The sequence below is a fragment of the Mus musculus genome, chromosome 2, assembly GCF_000001635.26.
Source record: "Mus musculus strain C57BL/6J chromosome 2, GRCm38.p6 C57BL/6J".
In the NCBI taxonomy this organism is placed as follows: Eukaryota; Metazoa; Chordata; class Mammalia; order Rodentia; family Muridae; genus Mus; species Mus musculus.
The window spans coordinates 132,417,784-132,424,700 of NC_000068.7; positions in this window are offsets into that span (position 1 = coordinate 132,417,784).

Here is a 6,917-nt window from a genome sequence, read left to right on the forward strand (position 1 = left end):
GTTAGCAATTATGACCCATTCTCCTATTGTGATAAGGCTTAATGGGAAAATGCGACAGAACAGAAAGAATTCTTGAGAGTGCTAATTATTTCACACAAACGCTGGGCTGAGAATTTCCCACGAGGAAAAATGTAGAGTGGAAATAATTAGTTTGGTCAGGAAATTATGTAACTGGGATTTACCTGTATGTCAGCACTTATTTGTTCTAACCCCTGTCCATGATCCTTGGGGGGATAATCTTCGATTTTCATCTTATACATGTCGAAATTGAGGAAGAGTCATTAAAAACCTTGACAAAAGGGGTACAGTGGGTCAGAGGCAGAGCTAAGCCCCCATTGTGTATTTCTCAACCCCGGGGAAGCATCCCTGAGGTCGGGTGCTTTGTACAATACACACATGAACAATTAGTATGATGGACTGGGGCATGTTATCATGTGTCTTAAGGGGGACATGGAGGCCATAGCTGGGCCTGGAGGAGGATCTTGAGAGAGAGAGGCAGGCTCAAGAGATACCCTGTTGTGTAACAGTTTCCTGGGAGATTGAAACCTCCATTTCTGTATGGAAGCTCTTGAAGCAAAAGGTTGATAACTCAAAATACCTTCAGGAAGTCCCTGAAACTGTGCAGATTTCACTAGGCCCCTCTCTGCCAGAGGAAGCAATAAAAGTGGAGAGTCATTCTCAGACAAAACAAGCTGCAGAGAAGAGTCTGAACCTAGGACAGCTGTGTGGGAGGCAGAACCAAGCCCAGTTGTCTGGAAGAGAGATTTTAGACCTCCTGAGTCAATCGGGAGGGACACTCTCCAGTCTGTTGATCTGCCTGTAGACTGTGCAGTGTGCAACAGGTTCCCAGCTTTGAGAGCTGTCACTCATGCTGGGGTGAGCTTTGGGGTGCAGCTGTCTTTGAGTCATTTCTCCTCCTGTAAGTAACCACTCATCCATATTCCTGTAGCAGCAGTAAAACTCATTGGCTCACCAACTGGAGCTTGGTGGTGGCTATCCTTTGGCCTCTCACGGGCTCTCTACCTGGGGTGAGTGGAGTAGGTATGTCTGTAACTGCTCCCCAGGAAAAGTGCTGGAGCCCAGCTCTGGGTGAGAGCCAGGACCTGAAGTAGGTAAGCGAAAGAGCTTTGAGGGGGGAATCAGACCTTTTAGTTTCATTTCATGAGAGACAGGACAGACAGGAGGCATATCTCAGTGTGGCCTGACCTGCTCTGACAACCTGTGTCTCTTACAGGCTTTATTTATACACAAAATCATTTTCTCAAAAACTTTAATCATCGATTACATAACTTCTTAGGATAAAAGTCTTCCTTGATTATATAAGCACATAAAAGAAATGAAGCAAGCAATAAATTTTATGAAAACCAAAAATTAACTTTATGATAAAATCAGTTTTCTTTTAACTTAATGTCTTTTTCCTTAAGCTCAGTGTTGTAAACCCTTCCAGCTACAGAAATGCGAGACAGGATATCTCTATCTAAGGTTGACTGGATTAATAAAGCAGTAGTTATTTCCTTCTGTTATACCAAGCGAATCCTGCATTGTTTTACTAACCTAAATATTTAGTATTTCTACAGAAATTCAATCTCTCAGCCTTTTGTTTATATTTGATATACGACCACCATCCTTTCCTTTAAAGCATCGTGTGGCCCTCTTGGCAGCACCCAGCCCTGCTTAAACAAGACAATCTTCTTTTATTTTTCTGCAATATCAGGAAAAGTCCTGATCTGACAAGCCTGCTCAGGAAGCCAGGCAGGTCACTGAGCCAAAATGTTTCTCTGTGTCTCTGCCATAAACCCTTGTTTCAGTACGGCCCCTATCTTTATTACAATCCTGTAAAGGATTGAAGAGCTTCAGGATTTCTAAGACTGCTTGCTTTGCCTTCAGGTGGGCAATAATTGTATAATTATTAATTATATAATTATAATTATTATTATTAAGGTTTGTCAATAATTGTATAATCAAAAATGTTTCCTGTCTGTCTTAGTCAGAGTTTCTTTTCCTGGACAAAACATCATGACCAAGAAGCAGTTGGGGAGGAAAGGGTTTATTCAGCTTACACTTCCATACTGCTGTTCATCACCAAAGGAAGTCAGGACTGGGACTCAAGCAGGTCAGGAAGCAGGAGCTGATGCAGAGACCATGGAGGAATGTTATTTACTGGCTTGCTCAGTCTGCTTTCTTATAGAACCCAAGACTACCAGCCCAGAGATGGTACCACCCACAAGGGACCCTCTCTGCTTGATCACTAATTGAGAAAATGCCTTACAGCTGGATCTCGTGGAGGCATTTCCTCAACTGAAGCTCCTTTCTCTGTGATAACTCCAGCTTGTGTCAAGTTGACACAAAACCAGCCAGTACACTGTTCATACTAGTTCCATGTTTCTGAAGCTGGACACCCATAGAAAGAGTGACATGAAAACCTAATGATTCAGTTATGGTTTATTAGTTCCTGGAATTTTCTAAGGTTTTCTTTATTTTTTTTTTCTCAAATTCTGTGTCTCATGCTTACTCACATTACTTAAGTAATAGGTTTTATGGAAAACTCAATTTCTTGCATAGCTGATTCTCCCAGGGAACTTCTGTTACTTTTATTCTTATTAACACTATCTTTTAAAAGAATTGTTACATTATCCTAGCCCTAGCCTTTGGCAAGGGGCCCTTAACAGCAAGGAATTCAAATATTAAACATGTTAGAAACACAAGCAAACATTGTGTAGCAAATTTCCACCAAAGGCAGTGATGGGTCAGTTCGGGTCGTCTGAGCACTGGAAGTTTGTGAGACAGTGTCTACAACATGCATGGCATTACCAGAAAGGGTTTGTCACCCAACACAACCCCTCCCATATTATACAGGTATTTCCTCTAAACCAAAACATCCTCTCCTTGGAGGGAGGATACTTAAAATGCAGTTAATAAAGAAAATACACAATGCTCAGGGAGCAAACAAAACTCATAAGTCTTAGGGAGGTCCTGAAACTTACAGGATTTACAGGATGCAGGCAGTAACAATTGCAGGCAAGAGGAGACTCTTCTGTGGAACTGCCCGGGAGGTGTATAGGATGCAGCTCTGGGGAGGCATTACCCAAGGTGGACTTTTCAGTGCGCAGTTGTCTTTGAGTGACCCATGCTTCTGTTTGTGACCCCTCACTTCTATTCCTGTGACCCCAGGAGTTTACTAAGTTAGTTCACATTTGTTCACTACTCCTCAGGGGAAAAGAAAAAAAATCACACAACACCCAGAATACTGGCCCCTCCTGCAAAGAAATCCTTGCCCCATGCAGCTTTCAGACATGAGATCAGTGTCTGACTGCTCTGACTGCCAACCCATGGCCACCCCTAGCCTAGGGATGTTCTGCTGCTGGGATCGGGCTCTTGAGTATTCAGCTCTGTCTGATCTGTTGAGAACCAGGTTTTGACATGGCAAAAGATTTTAAAGCTAGAGCAATTTTTTTTTTAAAGTTTAAGGAAAATGTTTTGGGTTTTTTGCCATTTTGTTATACTGGGTAGAACTTTCTACAGACTTCAAACTCAAATGCAGGCTCACTGAATCGAACTCTAGTGTATCAGAGAAAATCATAAATGTCAAAAAAAAAAAAAAAAGCCCTTGCCACAGAGGTATTCCATGGATCTTCTATGCTCATGCACGTGCTTCATTGATGTGTCAAGTCTTGGTTACAAAACACCAGTCAAAAGATAAAGTATTATGAGTTTCAAGAATGTAACAGCAGACTATTAATCACATGGCTGCTCTAGGCACAGTGCCTCCTGGACTCTCCGTCCTTCCTACGTTTGTAACCAACTCTTTTTCTCCCCACCTTTAGCTCCAACAACGATTTGCCTCTTCTTCCTTTCTTTCTTCTTTGCTTTACTTTTTCTGAGACAGGGTCTTGTGTAGCCCAGGAAGACATGAAGCTCAAACAGCCCCCTCTGTTAGCCTCTCCAGTGCTGGGATTAGAGACACACAACAGAACATGTACCTTCTCTTCTGTTTTGTTTTTTGTTTTTTGTTTGTTTGTTTATTTGTTTTGTTTTTCTGCACGTGTGTTTTAATAAGGAATCACAAAGTTATCCATGTTGACCTTTCCCTTGGACCTGCTGTGTAGCTCAGGCTGACTCCAGCCTTCCTGTCCACATACCTGAGCCTTCAGCCCACTACTGGCATTACAACCCATCAAGTCAGCTATTTTCTTATCTTCTTTGCTTTATTTTCTTCCAATTTTTCTTTCTTTCTTTGTAGAGTCAGGTGAGCTTCAAGCTTGCTATGTAGCCAGAACGACCCTGAGTGTCTGATCCCCCTGTCTCTATCTCCCAAGAGGTGGTCTTGCAGGCACACTATGCCTAGCTTTGTTTTCCATGTTTTCAGGGATTTCAGCAATGGAATCACACACATCCTTCCTGTACTGAGATGAATTTGAGATAGACCAACAGAGGTACTCATTGCTTCATTATTTAGAATCGTATCAACTCATTTGTTCTCCTCAGTTGAGAATAGCCTCAACCTGAACATCAACGTGCATTTCTGTTCTTGGGATTTTCCTGATACCAGCTTTGCTTACAGTTCCTGGCTACAGTTTCCTGATATTTATCCCTTCTTGGTTTCTTTGGATGTGGCCTTTTCTTCTCCACAAACACTGAGCTTTAGTCTGAGAAAAGTCTGGGGAGGAATTTGATGGGACATATCTCACGCAAAATATATGTTGTCAAATGGAGATAGTATACGTCAGGTAAGCACGTTAGTTACTTTCCTATTGCTGTGATGAGACATTTTGATGAATAAAAGTTGCCTTTACAGGCTGCAAGCACTCTTAACCACTGAGCCATCTCTCCAGCCCCAATCTTTATAGTTTTAAGAAAAAAAAAACCCTCATTTTTCTTAAAATCGACTTGAAGAAGAAAACTAGAACTCTGGTAAGTCAGGGATTCGCTACAGCGGCTCTCATCACTAGAGTCCCTCTGGGTCTCTCCATGCAAGCTCTCTGGCTAGTTCTCCATCTGCTCTGTGATTATCTTGATCAATTTTGTCTTTGGTTCCTCTCACTCCTGCCACAGACTCTCTAACAGACCACAGGCCCCGATGCTATTCTTACTCCGTCAGCTGCGTCAGTGACCTTACTTCTTCCATTCTAGCGATGTGTCCCCGTGTCACTGAGCAGAAAGTTCTTCTGAGAACAGGCTGCGACTTAGAGCAGGCTGTGTGCATGGAAACCTGCTTTCTTGTGCCTCCTCCCAGCAGCGGGGTGGTGGTGATGATATAGTCTCCATCCTCCTACATGGTCATAGTCTTTCCCTGAACACCATATGACTCACAGGCAATAGCCTGGAGTCCGGAACCAGGCTGCCTAGGTTCCAATTACATTGTGCCATCTCAGCCAGGAGGCCATCTGCAAGATCCACGTCTCAGTTTTCCCATCTATGAAAGGATCAAAACCAATACAATCTTTTGGAATGTTTTATTCTTTTCGTGGAGGATGACACATATAAGTACACAGTTATACTAAGCATCAGTGGGTATGTTTTCACAAACACCCAACACTCAGGCCAATGATTAGAGCCTTCTTATACTGGATGTGTTGTATAGCTTGTAACCCTAGAATCTTGGAGATGGGGGCAGGAGTTGAGTGTTTAAGGCCAGCCTGGATTACAGAGCAAGACCCTGTTCCCCCCTAAAGTCCTCAGCCATCTCCTGCAGCACGGAGCAGCTCTGGGAATTAGTGAGTTAATATTGGCAATATTAGAACAGTACCTGGCAGGCAGTCATCACATCTCAGTCTGCCAGGAAGCTTGGCGGCTTGCTAGTGTCTGGGAGAGCACCGCTTCCTTACAAGACAGGGTTTCCCCTGCTCTGTGTGTGCACTGCAGATGGCAGGATGAGCTTCAGGATAATCAATTACTTCCTCCCACCCCCTAAGCACCAGGTGCTGCATTATAGGGCAAATGGCTCCTGTGGAATGCAACAGTTCTCTTTAGAAGAGAAAGAAATGCTCAATCAAGCTGCTGTTATCACCTCACAAAGAGCCAGATGCTGTTGGGCCTGGCAGCCAGTGCCATCCGCAAGGGACTGGCATGGCATGGCTTTATACACTGGACTAGAAACCAGGCGTCTGGGCTGACGGTTAGCAGTCCTAGACGTAGCTTCCTGTATCAACTGCACAGAGCACAGCTAGGCTCAGGAAAGTTAATAGCCAGAGGGGAGCAGAACTGCAAGGGTTAAAATGCATTGACTAATTTTACAAAATATGAAAAGGGCCTGGAGAGGTGGCTCAGTGGTTGAGAGCTTTGGTGCTCCTTCAGAGGACCTGGGTTTGGTTCCCAGCACCCATATGTCAATCAAATCTGTAACTCTAGTGCCAGAATATGCATGTCCTCTTTCTGCCTCCTCGGGGACCAAGAACCGTATATACATATCCCAGAAAACCACACAGACAGAATAAAAATAAATATTTTTTTTAAAAAAGCTAGGTGATGTGAGGGGTATGGAGGTCAACCTTGTGAAGGAAAATGTGGGCTGGAGAGGGAGGAGCCACAGGCTCCTGAGACTCCTTGAAGAGTCCTGATCTGTTGTACAGGGCATTAGATCTAAGATGGCTACCAGAAAACCAGTGAGACAGCAAAAAAGGAACTGAGGCAAGGGCAGTGGCTGCTTCCCCCATCTTCACGGAAGTCCCAACAGGGGATGATGCTCCCCACACACCTTCATCAGGCAGGGCTTTCACTGGAGCATGGTGACAGTGTGGCAAGATACGATTGGCTGAAGATCTACCGGGCTTGGGATTGGCTCAAACACTGTGTATAAGCTTATGTGCAATAAACTCAGGTCTATACCCTGATGCTGGTCTCCAGAGTCTGATTTCCCAGGATTCCTCACATGACTCCACGGCTTATAACACCTTCCACCCTCATCCTCTGGATTGTTC